At 42.0% G+C, this 19,370-nt stretch overlaps 1 long non-coding RNA gene across 2 annotated transcripts; it reads right to left on the minus strand.

The window, feature by feature from the left end:
* Positions 1 to 13,764: 13,764 nt before the first annotated feature.
* On the minus strand, positions 13,765 to 18,914 carry LOC132842527 (uncharacterized). Of its 2 annotated transcripts, none has more exons than XR_009648041.1 (6): positions 18,542 to 18,914; positions 17,845 to 18,018; positions 17,714 to 17,767; positions 16,790 to 16,960; positions 15,808 to 15,981; positions 13,765 to 15,702 (listed from the first exon to the last, which is right to left on the minus strand). It is a non-coding gene; the product is annotated as an uncharacterized LOC132842527 (long non-coding RNA). The 2 variants fall into 2 exon arrangements; XR_009648042.1 differs by having other exon boundaries at positions 13,765 to 15,729.
* Positions 18,915 to 19,370: the final 456 nt, after the last annotated feature.

Here is a 19,370-nt window from a genome sequence, read left to right on the forward strand (position 1 = left end):
AAACACACACATTACAAACTGCACAGAAAACTTGAAGGTAATAAAAGTTCAAATAAAACTTCACTGAATAAAACAAATGTAATCAAATACACCACTGGCTGGTGTATGTCAAACATTAGTCAGCATGTCCCCAGGTCAAAGCTGACTGATGCAACTAAATTCATAAATAACAGAGAGGAAACAAATATGATTTGAATATGAAAACACAACGTGTGTGTGTTTGTGTGTGTTAGTGGACATTTTGTGCATGTCTCTGTTTGTGTGTGTTATATAAATATATATAAATATAAATATATATAGGTATATATATTAAGTTATATTCCACACATTAAGGTTTAATAAATTTCCACATACCGATGCTAGGAACGTCATTGATAAGGTATAAAAAATTAACCAGAATAAGGCTATTTTAACGGTACACAAAAATTTAATACTTACCATTTTGAGTGATAGCAGACCAGTGATAGCAGACCAGTGACAGCATCAGGGAGCAAGGAACAAGGAACACAGCAAGGTACGTGGGGGGGAGGGGGGGACATGGCGAGGCAGGCTGGGGGAGCAAGGAACATGGCAAGGCAGGTGGGGGGGCGAGGAACATGGTGAGACAGGCGGTGGGGTGGGGGATCAAGGCGAGGCAGGAGGGGGGAGTGAGGAACACAGCAAGATGTGTCCTAGTCTATCCCTGCAGGTCGTGGAACTACTTTACAATGTGAGACATGAGTGCAAGTTCACTGGTCTGCTGTCACTGGTCTGCTGTTGTAACAAGTTATACTGTAAGTGCAATATAAATGTAATACATTATTTTGTATGTAATATTTATTTGGGTATTAAGTATTAATTTTGCTGTTTGCAGCTAACAGGCTTATTTTGAGATTCTTGGTGTTACACGGACAGCATTTTCAACTGCGCATGCGCACCTCATCAGTCTGCATTGTAATGCAGTTCCACTCACCTGTTCCAGTATCTGCTTGGCCTTACTCTAAGTCTCCCTGTTCCTGGGCACTAATGATATCAGTGGCTTTGTTAAATAGGAGCAATGCATTTCTGCGAGGAACATGGCGAGGCAGGTGGGGGGGTCGGGGATCAAGACGAGGCAGGCGGGTGGAGCCAGGAACACTGCGAGGCAGGTGGGGGAGCGAGGAACACAGCAAGACAGGCGGGGGGATGCGAGGGACACAGCGAGGCAGATTTCTTTCTCTGTCACTCTCACAGGACAGAGACACGCTATAGTATCTGTGGTTATTATACTCACAGACACATATTACACTGGAAATCAATGGGTATCTGAATTTCCATCACTGTGGATTCCTGACTTTCGCTGTAACACTGAGCTGAGAGGAAAACACAGATATTACAAACTGCACAGAAAACTTGAAGGTAATAAAAGTTCAAATAAAACTTCATTAAATAAAACAAATGTATTTAAAGTTACAAATAATCTGTTTACTAACCAGTTGCAGAAAGTAGGAGAAAGGTGTTCGCTGAGCCGCGTGAGTTTGGAAACATTCAAATGGCTTTGGGGAAAACTTCCATGGTTCTCTGTAACATCTCCTTATCAGAAAAGATGTATTCTGGGATGTGTTCAGCAGCATGGATGTTACCTAAGAACAGAATGCTGTGTAGCATCTTGAGGAAAAATAAAAGAATCCATCCATCCATCCATCCATCCATCCATCCATTTTCTACCGCTTATCCGGGGCCGGGACGTGGGTGCAGCAGTCTAAGCAGGGATGCCGGACTTCCCTCTCCCCAGACACTTCCTCCAGCTCTTCCGGGGGAATACCGAGGCGTTCCCAGGCCAGCCGAGAGACAAGGTCCCTCCAGCGTGTCCTAGGTCTTCCCCGGGGACTCCTCCCGGTTGGACATGCCCGGAACACCTCCCCAGGGAGGCGTCCAGGAGGCATCCGGAACAGATGCCCGAGCCACCTTAGCTGACTCCTCTCGATGTGGAGGAGCAGCGGCTCTACTCTGAGCTCCTCCCGAGTGACCGAGCTCCTCACCCTATCTCTAAGGGAGCGCCCAGCCACCCTGCGGAGGAAACTCATTTCGGCCGCCTGTATCCGGGATCTTGTCCTTTCGGTCATGACCCAAAGCTCATGACCATAGGTGAGGGTAGGAACGTAGATCGACTGGTAAATAGAGAGCTTCGCCTTGCGGCTCAGCTCTTTCTTCACCACAACAGACCGGTATATCGACCGCATCACTGCAGAAGATACATCGATCCACCTGTCGATCTCCCGCTCCATCCTTCCCTCACTCATGAACAAGACCCCAAGATACTTAAACTCCTCCACTTGAGGCAGGAACTCTCCACCAAACTGAAGGGGGCAAGCCACCCTTTTCCGGTTGAGAACCATGGCCTCGCACTTGGAGGTGCTGATTCTCATCCCCACTGCTTCACACTCGGCTGCAAACCATCCCAGTGCACGCTGAAGGTCCTGATTTGAGGAAGCCAACAGGACAACATCATCTGCAAAAAGCAGAGACGAAGTCCTGTGGTCCCCAAACCAGACTCCCTCCGGCCCCCGACTGCGCCTAGAAATCATGTACATGTACCTCAAAGGCCAGAGAAATTGCATCAATTGTCCAATGTGATAAACATTACTTAGTGGTGGGAAAACCTTTTCATTTTACAACATGTAAAACTTTACATTTGTTGCATTTGGCAGATGCCCTTATTCAGAGAAACTTATCTCATTTGTCTCATTTATACAACTAAGAGTTATGGGCCTTGCTCCAGGACCCAACAGTAGCAGGAAGATGGGAATCCCATGATGTAGATGCTTTTTTATGGGTTATGATCTGCTGCTATGTCACTTGACCCTACAACAGCCTGTTTGCACACATGCTTCAGACCCCAGCTCACATGGAAGCAGTCCCATGGCCTTAATTTCCTGAGATTTACATTTATGGCATGTTGAAAACGCCCTTATTCAGAGCAACTTATCTCATTTGTCTCTATTTATCTCATTTATACAACTGAGGGTTATGGGCCTTGCTCCAGGGCCCAACAGTAGCAGTTTAGTAGTACTGGGATTTAAACTCCCGACCTTGAGATCAGTGAACGCTGAGCTACCACTTTAAATGGTCTTGTTCCCTTCTTATTAAACCAGGATATATACATAACCTGAGTCATTTCTTTCTTAGTAATTTTGATCCGTAAACTGCAGCAACTGCAGAAACAGTTTTTGTTAACTTACCCTTTTGGAATCTGCTTACTCAGAAACACGGAGGAACTAATAGATCTGTTGTTTTAGTCAGCATGTTTTTCTACAAATCCTATGGTGCAATGAAAAGAAAGACGTTCTAAAATAGATTTTTCTTAATCATTTATGTTTTTATTGGAAATGTTATGTTCAAAACTAAAAATGCTTTGTACTTAATTAATAAATCAGTAAGTATATAACAAAAAATAAACATTTATAACAAAGTGTGTGTACACTAAAAAATTCAGGCCGACTTACACACTGAATTATGTGTAGAGATTCCTTACTAGAAAGTCAGGTAACCAAAAACAGACCCTTAAAAAATGCCTTGATGAATATTTGTCCTCTATTTGGAAAACTAAGTACTGCTATTTCAAATTCAAATTCAATTTATTTGTACAGCACTTTTAACAGTTCCCATGGTCTCAAAGCAGCTTTACAGAAGTATGGAAACAGAAGAGAGAGAAAAAAGAAAGAAATATATATAATAATAAGAAAAAATAAAGATAAAAATAAATTAATTAATATATACAATTAAAGATTAAAATGTGTTTTAAAATATTAATTTAAAATTTAAATTAGTATATATACGTATATATATATATATATATATATATATATATATATATATATATATATATATATATATACACGTATATATATATATACGTGTATATATATATATATATATATATATATATATATATATATATATATACGTATATATATATATACGTATATATATATACGTATATATATATATATATATATATATATATATATATATATATATATATATATATATATATATCCCTATTCCTAATGAGCAAGCCAGAGGCAACAGCGGCAAGGAAAAACTCTGGTCCGTGGTCCACCTGTTAGCATGGGCGTAAATTTCATTTAACAGTAGGGGGGACCATCAATATATAAAATTTCTCATGAGCAATTTTTGAAGGGGGACACAAATAATACAGTCTAATTGTACTTATAAAGATATGTCCCCACAGTGAAAAACTTTGCTTTTATCATTATTATTGATGGAGACTGCGTCATTATGGTTATATTCAAAGCTTTGGCGTGTTAGTTACAGTGCACTATGCAACAAGCTATTGTAAACAAGCTAACGTTAACTAGATAAGTCAGATTTTAATCGCTAATATAGCAGATTCATGGAAAATTACATCTGTAATCAGCATTTTTGCCGCAACTAATTTATGAACGAGTCTTTATCAACTACATTAAAGAGAATCGCTTTATTTAAAGTGAATAAAATCCCCTACTTAATGGAGTTCAACATTAACTGAGCCGCAGCCACACACCTGACTTGTGTGTGCAGAGTAGGTGAGATGAACTGGGAAAGTAGGCAGTGGGGCAAACCAATGTGAGGAAGGGGAGGGGAGGGGGGACTCAACTGTTTCTAAATGCAGTTTTTGCATTTTTGTTTTCTACTTACACAATTATTTAGATATACATACATATATTTTTCACAATAGAAAGTGCGATATTAAAAAAAAAAAATGGGGGGGGGGCAATCCTAGGATGGGGGCGGGGGCATGTCCCCTCCGTCCCCCCGGGGATTTACGCCCATGCCTGTTAGTGACCTATGCTCTATCAGAACACTCTAACAACACGTCCTGATACTGATTCACTGAGGTCATTCATACTTAATACGAATCATATTAAATAGTAAAACTGCTGCTAAATGTAACAAAATAAATCATTTCACATTTTATTAAACATTTTAAAGCAGCTTGAGGTTTAATAATAACACACTATAGGAAAGAATAGAATAATATCCAGTCTGTTCTTTTGGAAAAATATTTAAAAATATTCATGGTCATGATCTAATCTCCAAACTGTCCTTAAATATCTGAGATTTTTAGTTTGTTTTTATCAATTCCTTTTTTTATAACAGGAAAGATGCTTTTTTTAATCAGACACAGACAGGAGAGCAAATATTAATCATGTTTAGATTTTATTTAATGGAGATCGTTCTTATTAATTTTCTGGCAAAATGTATGAATCTATTCAGAATAACAATCATACAGGACCAAACAGATTCAGATTCAACTCTACAGAATCCTAAAGCTTCAGCAACCTTCAGATAGACACTAATCATAGACCACCTGGATATCATAATTATCATTCATGTTTATGTTACTCATGTGTTTTTTAAAACAAGCTGTCATCCTTTCTTCAACCTCCTGGTCACTATAAACCCCTCCAGTGATGGTGGTCTGCTCAGACACACCTTCTTGGTCTTGCAGGAGATTACTGATGGCCTCAGTCTCAGCACAGTTACCAGCTTTATTTAGAACGTCTGTGTGTCCAGGAAGTGAATAGAGCTGATTGCAGCGTCCGCAGGGTGGTTTCACATTATACATGTCCTCCACATCAAACGCTTCACACCTCACTGTAGCTGGGAGTTGTATTGTGCGTGGTGTTCCAGTGTCTTGCGGAAACATGGACATCACAGCAGAGGAGACTTTGCAATCCCACACATTGTATATGTAATGTATTTTTTTTATGTCGGTTTTCATGTTAAATATAATTAAATATTTGTTCAGAATACTGTCGTTGTTGTGACTATTCATTTGGGAGGGGTGTGTATCAAGTGGCCTGGTTATGGTTTTTTTAAGGCTGACATGTGGAACCTAGCTGGTCCAGAGTATAGGACCACAATAGGGCCAGCTATGGTCATACAAGTGGGTGAGAGATGGATCTGTCATGGCCCTTTTATGGCCCATATTTTGGCTGCCAGGTTTAGTTAACCTATGGATTATGCTCAGGTGTGATTTTCAAGTTTTGGGCTTTCTGATGTTGATATGGTTTACTTATGGTTGAATTTTGGTTCCAATGTCATATTTTGACCTGGCCCAATTCAGGACCAGTTATGGGTATTTAACTTGGCTGAGACTTGGGCCAGTTATGGCCCATGCGTGGCCCTTGTCTGGAATCCAGACCTGGTCCACACTAGGACCGTAATTCATTGCAGTATGTGCGCCAAGCAAAAGCTGGTTGTGTGGGCCGGAGCTGGGCCAGATAAAAATTGCTATGTGGGTAAAATACACTAAAAGTTTCCTGGAACACAAAACTCAAAACACTACAAGTGAATGAACAAAAATTCAATTCAATTCAATTCAGGTTTATTTGTATAGCGCTTTTTACAATGGACATTGTCTCAAAGCAGCTTTACAGAACATAAACATAGAGCAGAAGGTAAACATAAGGAGTAATATAAAGAATTAATATAATAAAAATTCAAGATATATATAGTTCACAGTGTGTGTGTGTATGTATGTATGTATGTATATGTATTTATCCCCAATGAGCAAGTCTGAGGTGACTCAAGCAGCAGTGGCAAGGAAAAACTCCCTTAAATTGGTAAGGAAGAAACCTTGAGAGGAACCAGACTCAAAGGGGAACCTTATCCTCATATGGGTGACACTAGAGGGTGTGATTACAAATATACAGTCAAACAAATGCTGTATCGGTGTAAGGATCACATGGAGTTCAGATCTCCTCTTAAAATCAAACTTCATAATTCCATTCAGCCTAAACCATAAAGCATATGTACCAGATCATGATAATTATAGTAGTTAATTATTTGCTAAAACTTAAAGCTGATTCTGCCTCTTTTCAGCATAATTAATGTGTGATTTATATGTTCAGTAAAGTCTGAGTGATATTAACACATTTAATATTGTACACAGAATAAAAATCATTTGAATTTAACAGTTACATAAAACATCACAATACACAGCTTTGCTTTTACAAAGTAATTACACTGAAAAATATTTTCTTTGTTGATCATTCATTCATTCATCTTCTACCGCTTATCCGAACTACCTCGGGTCACGGAGATTCTGTGCCTATCTCAGGCGTCATCGGGCATCAAGGCAGGATACACCCTGGACGGAGTTTCTTTGTGATCAATTAAATACAATTAAATGTCTACAAGTAACTCATTGCCAGCTTCATGTCAAGTCTCTAAAGTGCAATGAATAAATATGTTTTTTGGCTTGTTCAAAGGTGGTTGTGGTGTTTGTTCACATGTAGGCAAAACACATTCAGTTACATTTTTTCATAATTATTTGATGAAAGAGACATGATTTGATCATCTATGATATATTTTTGCTTTCTCATGATGTATACATTCACAGCTCTTTTATTATAACATGGCTCTTGGTCTCCCTATGTTTAACTCATCTTACATCTGATGAAAGAGCAGTATTTTTATGGTCAAACCAAGAAACACTTTACAAAAAAATGGATGTCTGCATTTATTATAATGAACTGGTATTACAGAGCCTTACAAGCCAAGTCAAGCAAAGAAAATGATCATAACCTCATTCTTATTACATGCAGTAATATGACATGCAGTAATATGACTCTTAATTGTCTGATTTACCCCAAATTTGTGAATTATGTTATAATGGGCAGAATTACACTCAAATAGCTGTTTCTCATGAGCTCCAAAATAAGTGAAGTCTAATAGGCTGGACAAGTATAAAGTCTCCATCATGAAACTTTAACATTATTTGTATGTTCTCTTCTTTATTCTGTGTAACTTGGTGGCACTGTAAGTGCTTGGACCCCTCAGATTACTGCTTGCTGTACATATTTATTATTACTACTGTTATTCCTTATCTTACCTAAAACAAACTCCGGAGACCAAACTAAGCATGAAGATGTGAAATCCAAGAGAAAATCCTGGGTAATTGGCTTCAAAAAGTATATTTCTTAATAAATACACATCTATGAAGGTCCCCTAGGAGACTTCCTGGAAGAATTGAACACACTGCTCAGCATTTTCCATTCCGACAGCACAGACAGATTTCAACCTCCTCTCTGAAAAGCTTCAATCTTCGTCCATTCTGACTCTCCTAGACTCATTCACCCTGACACTCAACAGCTACCTAAATTCTAATTCGAATTTAAATTTATTTGTATAGCATTTTTAACAACTGACATTGTCTCAAAGCAGCTTTACAGAACATAAACATAAAACAAAAAGATAAAATTATGATAAATATAAAGATTAATATAATAAAAAAAATAAGATTATTACTAGATATATTTAAATGTGTTTGTATTTATCCCCAATGAGCAAGTCTGAGGTGACTCAGGCAGCAGTGGCAAGGAAAAACTCCCTTAGATGGTAAAGGAAGAAACCTTGAGAGGAACCAGACTCAAAGGGGAACCTCATCCTCATATGGGTGACACTGGAGGGTGTGATTATAAATATACAGTCCAACAAACGTTGTATTGATGAGGAGATTGTTGTCCTCAAAGACCACATGGAGTTGGCATTTCCTCTTAGTATGTCCAAATATTTCATGAAGCAAAGTCCATGGATGCCTCAGGATCCTCACATGGTTGGCCTCATCTCAGTGAAGGTCCAAAATCTTCATAGCACGTAAGACAATCAGAGTTGGTACAATTTCTGGATGCCTCGGGATGGGTAGAAAGAGAGAAGCAGTGGACAGGAATTAGCGTAGCTGCTGTTTATAATATTAGCAATCACTAGATGATAATGTGCATTTGGTCAGATGTACTAGAGCACAATATAATGGGATGTATTATGTGCATGCCTGACTAGAGTGTGTAGACATTAGAAAACATAGTTAGATACATAGGAGCTAAACCTTTAAGAGTGTTTACAAACTGAATTGATTGATGTATGTTCATCAATTCTAAGTTCATTCAATTAGCAGCACTCAGTTAATTTAGACAATGTAGATATTTCATCTGATTTTGATGAGATATATAACTGTGTATCATCAGCATAACAATGGAAACTAATCCCATGCATTCTAATGATGTTCCTTAAGGTAATAATGTATATTGAGAAAAGCAAAGGTCCTAGAACTGATCTTTGAGGGACCACATGATTAACTGGCAATAAACTGGAGGATTCACCATATAATTCAACAAAATGGTATTGATCAGACAGGTAGGATTAGGTTGACTAAGGTCCCCTCCTCAAACCTCCACCTTATAATGGTGGAGGGGTTTGCGTGCCTGAATGATCCTAGGAGCTACAGTATGTTGTCTGGGGCTTTCTGCCCCTGGTAGGGTCTCCCAAGGCAAACAGGTCCTGGGTGATGAGCCAGACAAAGAGCAGTTCAAATCCCCCTTATGAAGAATTCAAAAGCAAGGTCCGTGACGTCGCCTGGTATGGAGCAACCGGGGCCCCACCCTGGAGCCAGGCCTGAGGTTGGGGCTCGCATGCGAGCACCTGGTGGCTGGATCTTACCCCAAGGGGCTCGGCCCGAAGGAGCGATGTGGGGCCGATCTCCTGTGGGCCCACCACCTGCAGGAGGAACCGTAAGGGGCCGGTTCTAAGGGGCCTGAGCTGGTGCGGGAGGTTGAGAGATACCGACTAGAGATAGTTGGGCTCACCTCCATGCACAGCTTGGGCTCTGGATCCCATCTCCTTGAGAGAGGCTGGACTCTTTACTACTCTGGAGTTGCCCGCGGCGAGAGGCGGCGGGCTGGTGTGGGCTTGCTCATAGCCCCCCAACTCAGCCGTCATGTGTTGGATTTCACCCCGGTGAACCCCATTGTACAGACAAAATCCTGTGGTCCCCAAACCGGACTCCCTCCGGCCCCCGACTGCACCTAGAAATCCTGTCCATATAAATAATGAACAGGACCAGTAACAAAGGGCAGCCCTGCCAGAGTCCAACATGCACCAGGAACAAGTCTGACTTACTGCCGGCCCTTAGCAGAGGGCCCCGGACCCCATACTCCCAGAGCACCTCCTACAGATCACCACGAGGGACACAGTCAAATGCCTTCTCCAGATCCACAAAGCACTGTGGACTGGTTGGGCAAACCAAACCCTCCAGCAACCTGGCGAGGGTATAGAGATGGTCCAGTGTTCCACGACCGGGACGAAAACTGCATTGTTCCTCCTGAATCCGAGGTTCGACTACTGGCTGAATTCTCCTCTCCAGTACCCTGGCATAGACCTTTCCAGGGAGGCTGAGGAGTGTGATCCCCCTGTAGTTGGAACACACCCTCTGGTCCCCCTTCTTAAATAGAGGGACCACCACCCCAGTCTGCCAGTCCAGAGGCACTATCCCCAGCCGCCACACGATGTTGCAGAGGCGTGTCAACCAAGACAGCCCCACAACATCCAAAGACTTGAGGTACTCAGGGCGGATCTCACTCCCACTGTAAACAGTGTGTGCAGGGCACTGCTTCCCCCTCCTGAGGCGCTGGACGGTTTGCCAGAATTTCCTCGAGGCTGACCAATAGTCCTTCTTCATGACCTCACCAAACTCCTCCCAGACCCGGGTTTTTGACTCTGCAACCACTCGGGCTGAAGCGAGCTTGGCCCTCCGGTAGCTATCAGCTGCCTCTGGAGTCCCCCGAGCCAACAAGGCACGATAGGACTCCTTCTTCAGCTTGACGGCATCCCTCACTTCCGGGGTCCACCACCGGGTTTGGGGATTGCTCTGTGGATTAAGGCACCGGAGAACTTACGCCACAGCTCCGAGCGGCCGCGTTGACAATGGAGGTGGAGAACATGGTCCACTCAGACTCAATGTCTGCAACCTCCCTCAGGATCTGGTTGAAGCTCTACCGGAGGTGGGAGTTGAAGATCTCTCTGACCGGAGACTCTGACAAACGTTCCCAGCCAGCAGACCCTCACATTACGTGTGGGTCTGCCAAGTCTGTCCAACTTCCTCCCCCGCAATCGGATCCAACTCAACACCAGGTGGTGATCAGTTGACAGCTCCGCCCCTCTCTTTACCCGAGTGTTCATGACATACGGCCAGAGGTCAGGTGAAACAACCACAAAGTCAATCATCGACCTCCAACCTAGGGTGTCCTGGTGCCACGTGCACTGATGGACACCCTTATGCTTGAACATGGTGTTTGTTATGGACAAACTGTGACTAGCACAGAAGTCCAATAACAGAACACCACTCGGGTTCAGGTCGGGGGGGCAGTTCCTCCCAATCACGCCCCCCAGGTGTCACTGTCGCTGCCCCCGTGAGCGTTGAAGTCCCCCAGTAGAACAACGGAGTCCCCGGTCGGAGCACTTTCCAGCGCCCCTCCCAGAAACGCCAAGAAGGTCGGGTACATAAGCGCAAATAACAGTGAGAGACCTATCCCCGACCTGAAGGCACAGGGAAACGACCCTCTCGTTCACCGTGGCAAACTCCAACACATGGCGGCTGAGCTGGGGGGCTATAAGCAAGCCCACACCAGCCCTCCACCTTTCACTGCGGGCAACTCCAGAGTAGTAGAGAGTCCAGCCTCTCTCAAGGAGTTGGGTTCCAGAGCCCAAACGGTGCGTGGAGGTGATCCCAACTATCTCTAGTCGGTATCTCTCAACCTCCTGCACCAGCTCAGGCTCCTTCCCCCCCAGCGAGGTGACATTGCATGTCCCTAGAGCCAGATTCTGTGTCCGGGGATTGGGTCGCCGAGGCCCCCGCCTTCGACTGCCACCCAATCCACAATGCACCGACCCCTTACAGTTCCTCCTGCAGGTGGTGGAGTTCGGCCCAACATCACTCCTTCGGGCTGAGCCCAGCCGGGCCCCATGGGGTAAGACCCGGCCACCAGGCGCTCGCATTTGAGCCCCAACCCCGGGCCTGGCTCCAGGGTGGGTCCCCGGTTGCGCCATAAGGGGATTTGAACCGCTCTTTGTCTGGCCCATCACCCAGGACCTGTTTGCCTTGGGAGACCCTACCAGGGGGAGAAAGCCCCAGACAACATAGCTCCTAGGATCATTCAGGCACGCAAACCCCTCCACCACAATAAGGTGGCGGTTCAAGGAGGGGATTAGCTAACTATACAAATAAATTTGAATTGAACTGAATTTAATTGAATCAGGACCACCTTTGGGCTAGTTCAGTGGAGGGTTCTCAATCACAGGGTTTCAATACCCTAAACCACGCATCAATTACGTGTGTTACTTTTGTGCATTTTCCTTCAGTATTAACGCCCATATATTAAACAACAGCGCTTATCCTTATGCTCACACACGTATATCCTTATGCTCACACACGGCTTAGTGGTTAGCACATTTGCCTCACACCTCCAGGGTTTCCCGCCTCCGCCTTGTGTGTGTGGAGTTTGCATGTTCATCCCGTGCCTCGGGGGTTTCCTCCGGGTACTCCGGTTTCCTCCCCCGGTCCAAAGACATGCATAGTGGGTTGATTGGCATCTCTGGAAAATTGTCCATAGTGTGTGAGTGCATGAGTGAATGAGAGTGTGTGTGCCCTGCGATGGGTTGGCACTCCGTCCAGGGTGTATCCTGCCTTGATGCCCGATGACGCCTGAGATAGGCACAGGCTCCCCGTGACCCGAGGTAGTTCGGATAAGCGGTAGAAAATGAGTGAGTGAGAGTGATATGTAATGGTCTCTTGTGTCAATGATAATACATTTTTATTATCTGAAGTATAGTCAGGGATCAATGCTAACGGACCAATGGGTGCTATTCAATCCCATGTCCTATAGCAGGTTCTCCTGTGTCATGTCTACATTATAAGAGGACACTACATGTATCTCCACTAGTTATTATCATCATGTAAATTAAAATGGTCATTTTCAAATAGTAGATTTCCTTTGGCAGCCAGCAGAGGGTGGAAGCAGTGCTCAGTGAGAGCGCCTTGCCCCGAATCCACCAGGCTGATTAATCTGGATTGCCTGCCCCTGACAGGCAGGATATTTAAATCCAGCCCACGACAACTAGAACATTTGTAAAGGTATAATCGGGACTTTCATTGCTTTGGGTACAATAAAGTATGGAAAGGAAAAGAACTGAAAAACAGTAATAAGTAAGGTAATGTATATGTGAAAATTAAGGTGTGATGAAGAAAGTGCCAGATTCTAAGACAAGCAAATAAAACAGGATTGAGAAGATAGGAAAAACCTTAAGATTAAAATATGTCTGATATATATGTGAAAACTATCCCTGAAGAGGTCTGTTATAACCTGTACAACAATCACATTTCTATTGATATTCACTGGGTATAATTTGTTTGCCACTCATACTTTCTCTGATACTGAAATAGATCAAATGTGCAAGTGAATTAGTCATTAAAATCTTAGGTGAACAATAAAATCTGTACCTTGATATCTTGGTAGTTTTTACTAGACACTTATTTGCAATGCGTTAGAGGGATACTTACAAACGTAGGGGAGAAGCTTCACACCTTAAGGGAGACTGAAACTACTGATTAATCAGCTGAGAGAACTAATAAGCAAAGACAAGCTCTAAGATCAACAATGCTATACAATATAACAAAATTCAAATCAGAAAAAAAGAACAAAGTAAATTAAGCAGCTAGTACACATGTCAGAATCTTACCTTCCCAGAAGAAAATATATTCAAATAAAGAGAGTTAAAGCACACAAGATTCAAATTAGTAAAACTGCTGCTAAATGTTAAAATATTAACGTCATGATCTAATCTCCAAACTGTCCATAAATATCTGAGATTGTTTGTTTGTTTGTTTTATATCAATTCCTCTTTTATAACAGGAAAGATTATTTTTTTTAAAGAGCTTTTTAAATAGACAGAACAGAGAACAAATAGGTTTTGTTGTTATTTATTTACTGGCAAAATATAGCTCATACAGACAGGATCATACAGATTCAGAATCAACCCTACAGGATCTTAGAGCTTCAAATATGACTAATTATAGAAGGACAGGATATTATATATATAATATATATTATAGATAAACAGATAAAAGTACAGACCCAAATGCAGGATAATATAAAAGGGGGTTTATTAAGGTAAAAATAACAAAGGGCAAAAAACACTAGGAGACTGGAAACAGAAAATGCAGGTACACAGATACAACAAACAAAGAGACAGCAAAACAAAATACAAGGACTCGGTGAAAAGCAGACGTAAGACACACGGCATAAATAGTGGTGACCATAACTGAAACACAAGGAACAGGTGTGCAGAAGCGGGAACATTAAGAAAAGGGCGGGGCTAACATGTGATACATAAAACAAACTAAATCACATGGCACAGACACAAAAGCAACAATATCCTCCTATGCCCCTTTTCCACCGAGGCAGTTCGAGTGCTGGTTCGGAGCCAGAGCCTAATTTAGAACCAGTTCTTTCTGTTTCGACCGCCAAAGCACCGGCTCTGAACCAGGAAAAGTGGTTCTTAAGTAGCACCAAAACGTTGCTGGTCTAGACTTAAGAACCGCTTGTGTCAGGGGCTGTGGGCGGGGCTACTGTTAGCGCATTTGATAATATACCTTAAGTATACTAATGTTTAATACACTTTTACTTTACCGCAATATGATACATTATCAGCACACATGATAGTATGTAGCTACATGCTAAGGCTAACTTTTTTCTGTGTTAGCGATAAAATAACGTTATGTACTTTATCGATTACAACCTCCGTTTATACAGATTACATGGAGCTGCACGTACACGTTTTTTTCGCCGCGTTAATGTAGGTTCACAAAGCCATGAGCATTAACAGTAAAGCAACATCCGCCATTGTTGATGTGTTTGTGTTTGCCGCTGCTGCGCTAAAGTTGCTGGGACACGTGACACGTATAAAGTGACGTCACACTCGGCTCTTGATGCTCTCTAGCCAGTGGAAAGGCAAACCGGTTCTTAGAAGGTTCACCAGTGGAACCAACTTTGAACCAGCACCAGTGCTAGCTCTGAACCAGCACCCGGTTCTTTCCGGTGGAAAAGAGGCACTAGTGTCCATTCAGGAAAAAGTTCAAGCCAATTCCTGACGATACTCCCCCATAAGGCGCGGCTCCCGACGCGCCGAGCCAGACACGTTTAAAAGTCCAAACAAGGAATGATCCAGGTTAGAATCAGGGAGCAAGGAGCCAAGAAACACGGCGAGGCAGGCGGGGGGAGCCAAGAAACACGGCGAGGCAGGCGGGGGGAGCCAAGAAACACGGCGAGGCAGGCGGGGGGAGCCAAGAAACACGGCCAGGCAGGCGGGGGGAGCCAGGAAACACGGCGAGGCAGGCGGGGGGAGCCAGGAACACGGCGAGGCAGGCAGGGGGAGCCAGGAACACCGCGAGGAACACGGCGAGGTAGGCGGGGGGAGCGAGGAACACGGCGAGGGGAGCAAGGAACACGGTGAGGCAGGCGGGGGGGGAGCGAGGAACACGGCGAGGCAGGCGGGGGGAGCGAGGAACACGGCGAGGCAGGCGGGGGGAGCGAGGAACACGGCGAGGTAGGCGGGGGAGCGAGGAACACGGCGAGACAGGCAGGGGGTGAAACTTCGACATCACAGCAGAGGAGATTTTGTGATGCCGCACTTTCAGACAAGACACAGAAGTCATGATCTCTCTCACCTCCACAGGACAGAGACACACCATAGTATATGTGGTTATTATACTCACAGACACATATTACACTGGAAATCAGTGGGTATCTGTCACCTTTTTTTTTTTTTTTTACAATCACCTAATAATACAGACAGATTTTTCTTCACTGTGGTTTCATGTACTTGGCTGAAATACACTGTGAACTGAGAGGAAAACACACACATTACAAACTGCACAGAAAACTTGAAGGTAATAAAAGTTCAAATAAAACAAATGTATTTAAAGTTATGAATAAACTGTTTACTAACCAGTTGCAGAAAGTAGGAGAAAGGTGTTCGCTGAGCCACGGGGGTTCGGAAAAGATCAAATGGTCTTGGGAAATCTTTCTTGGTTCTGTGTAACACGTGAACATCAGGAAAGATGTATTCTGGGATGTAGACTGAAGCATTGATGTTACCTAAGAACAGGATGCTGTGTAGCATCTTGAGGAAAAATAAAAGAATATTATTGAATATTATATGAGAGTTAAAGCAGTGATAAGAAGCAGTTTGGATGAGTGTTACATTCTCCACTGAGTAAATGTGAGCTAACAGACACTCTTCTGTCTGACAGTGAAGTAAAGTGACACCATGGCAGTGAGTCACCACAGAAAATTAATATGGGACTGAAAGTGTTGTTTACATTTTTTTGTTTGTTTTTAGTAAAATATGCAGTCAGTAAAATGCTGTCTGGAGCTTATGGTTTTATCAGGCGTGTTATTACAACTTTATATCATGCTGCTGTTTAATTGTGGGTTCTGGTTGATGATGGTTATGTGTGTGTGTGTGTGTATGATGTGGTGAAGGAGTCTCCAGTGTTAGTGATGCGAGTTTACACTTCTTTACACTTTCTCACTAACACGACAAGATGAGATTTTTCTCATGAACTTGAAGAGAGAATAAAGAGAAACTGCTGATTATGAACACAAAACACAACAGGAAATTATTTAATAAACATTAAAAGTAGGTAAAAACAGATTAAAGAATGTGACGTGTCACTTGTTAATAAATTTAATTCTTCTTCAAATTGCTGTGATGGTAATAAACTTTAAGGTAGTAATGCTAACTCTGCTTTAACAGGAAGTAGACCTGTCTTTACAGCCCTTTCTACACAGAAACAAGGAACAATATAATTTTACTATTTAACTCTAATAAATGTAACTATGGTTTTCTGAAAGCTCGTACAACCTTACAATTAATTTAGCAATTTCCCTAAAACAAATAACTTATTACAAATAACATGTTATTTCACCTTCCACACATCCAATTGCTCTGATCCCGGTGTTGAGGCGGCTCACAGTGACCTCCCGAGTCCTCTCGCGATCGGAGCCTATCGTGTGGTCGAGGTGACGTTAACAGCCTCCAAGGCACCTGCAGTTCGTCTCCTCAGGAGTTCACATAGCCGATCCTCAAGTGTGGAATCCTGCTGACAAAAAGCACACTGGTAGCATGGGCAAGAGTAAAAACATAAAAAAACAAAGGCAGGGACCCGATAATGTGTTACACTGAGTTTTTATAAACATGATTTAAACACAGAATCTGAAGAAAGGAAAACATCATCTACCATTGGCTAGATGGACAACACCAGGGGCCTGTTTCAGGAAGCAGGTTAAGTGAAAACTCTGAGTATGTTAACCCTGAAATGAGGGAAACTCTGGGTTTTCCGTTTCAGAAAGGTGGGTATGTTAAACCTGAGAAAGCCGGTTAAGTCAAGCCCGTTTCTGAAAGAGAGCTAACTTGTACTCAGAATCAGTTGCCATAGTAACTTACTCTGTGAACCTAACCTGGCCAGGAGCAGGTTTTCTTCAGTAAACCCAGAGTTTCTTTTGGTCTCCTCCCCTTTTTTAAAGAGGAAGCGATGTTTAAACACCTCATTCATTCATTCATTCATTCATTCAGAGAGCATCAAAGGGAATGAAATGTCTTAATTGATGATCCTGTTGAAGAGGTTGTATTAATTCGTAGGGAGTTACATTTACATCAGGAGAGGATTTTGAGGCCCAGAGTGGATGATTTGTCACATCCCTATGCATTTTTATTTGAGCGGTATATAAGACTTTTTTTTTTTATTTGGGTAGATAAGAATGACCAATTATAGATATAAACTTAGAGTCTATAGGCTACTCCACATAATGTAAAGAAATGTGAATGTGTAGACACATAATATTAACATTACCTCTGTAGGCCTCTCTGTGGCAGCAGAAACGGGTTCTTCATCATCCTCATCATCCTGTAAAGATGAGCATTCCATAAAGTACACTTTATAACACTATTTGTCATAATTTATGGTGTATTGAGTAGGCTTACATTTTATGAAGGCACTTAAATCTGGAGTGACTGGTTCTGATGAAGTCCCACCAGGAATTCCCTCAGCCATTGGCCTTCCAGCAATCAGGCTCAGGACCATCTCCTCTGCATTTGTCAGAGGTGGTGGTGCAGGTCCTCCCCCTGTTTTGTGAGCCTCTGCCTTCTTTCTGTTGGCTGAGTAATTGGCCCATGATAAAATGCTGCTGCGCTGCTAGACACTGAATGTTATTTAGTTATTTAATATGTCAGATGTTTGTAAAGCCACGTACTTTACACCTATGATATGCTCAAGGCTTCCCTGATTGAATTATGTTCTTATATTTCATTTTAATCTGCTGCCACGTTCTTTTAATGCCTGCAGGGTTGCACCTCTACATGAAAATTAAATTAATAGGTTTAATAAAATTCTGTTATTCCAGTTTCACCTTTGATATTATAACAGTAGGAATTTACTCTAAAATAGTTATTAATTACTAACTACAAATTACATCTTCAACAAGTCTAATTAGATTAATGTAATAATTACTATCTCTAGAAAGTATTGGTCTACTTACTACTTTGGTGTACTTACATTTGATGTTACATCCACTATTGTTTTATACAGAATTGTTTTATAGTCTTTAATTAAATTACAGTATGTAGATTACTTAGTAATAAATTACAACACTGTATAAAAGTAATTAAAATGTAAACTTACGCATTGACTCGAGCAGCTATTTTCTCCGAAGCTAACTCTCTGTCCTTCGCCCCTTTTTTTTTCCCCTTCATATTCTCCATATGCTTGCATAAGCACTTCCAGTTCTGCTGGTGAGAAATACGCAGAACACTTTTTTTCTGATCAGCATCCAAGCTTGTAGCCCTGACGTCTTGCACTAAGGTATTAGCCCATCATGGTGTTGAGGCAGATCTGAGTGCAGGGATGATCTTCTAGACACAAAACAGAACACACATCTTTATCTGTATGAACACAACACTGCCATTTGTCATATTTAATTGTCCCATGAAATTAGATATAAATCTGTTACTGGAAGTGTTATTACAGCTGTAATTATTTTTATTTACTCAAGAATACTAGAGTAAAATATAAAATGTTCATTATAGTTGTTATATGAAATTGACTGAATTTTTGGGGTATCTTTAATTACCATCTTTACTCGTTTAGTTTTATTTATTACCTTAAACCAGGACAAATGCAGAGAAACCCACTTGATATATGATGTCCAGATTGTCATCAGTTAAATGAAGACAGGAAGAATTGTTGTCGTCTGCCAGTCCTGACAAATTGTTCTGCAGATGTCAGTGCTTTGGTGCTTGTTGCCTTGGTTGTGGAAGTGATTTCCAGTCCTTGTATCTGTAACACAAACATAAGAAAGCGAGCGAGAGAGAAGAAGGAGACCAGTATTTCCATACTACAGTTTATATTCAGGATCTATGTGATCGTATAGTTTTTTTAGTTTACTTTCCCTAATTTGTAGTGGTATGACACCTAAGGACCAGTTAGGTGGGGATAAGCTACTAAAAGGGGA

This window comes from Tachysurus vachellii, chromosome 3, assembly GCF_030014155.1.
Source record: "Tachysurus vachellii isolate PV-2020 chromosome 3, HZAU_Pvac_v1, whole genome shotgun sequence".
NCBI lineage: Eukaryota > Metazoa > Chordata > Actinopteri > Siluriformes > Bagridae > Tachysurus > Tachysurus vachellii.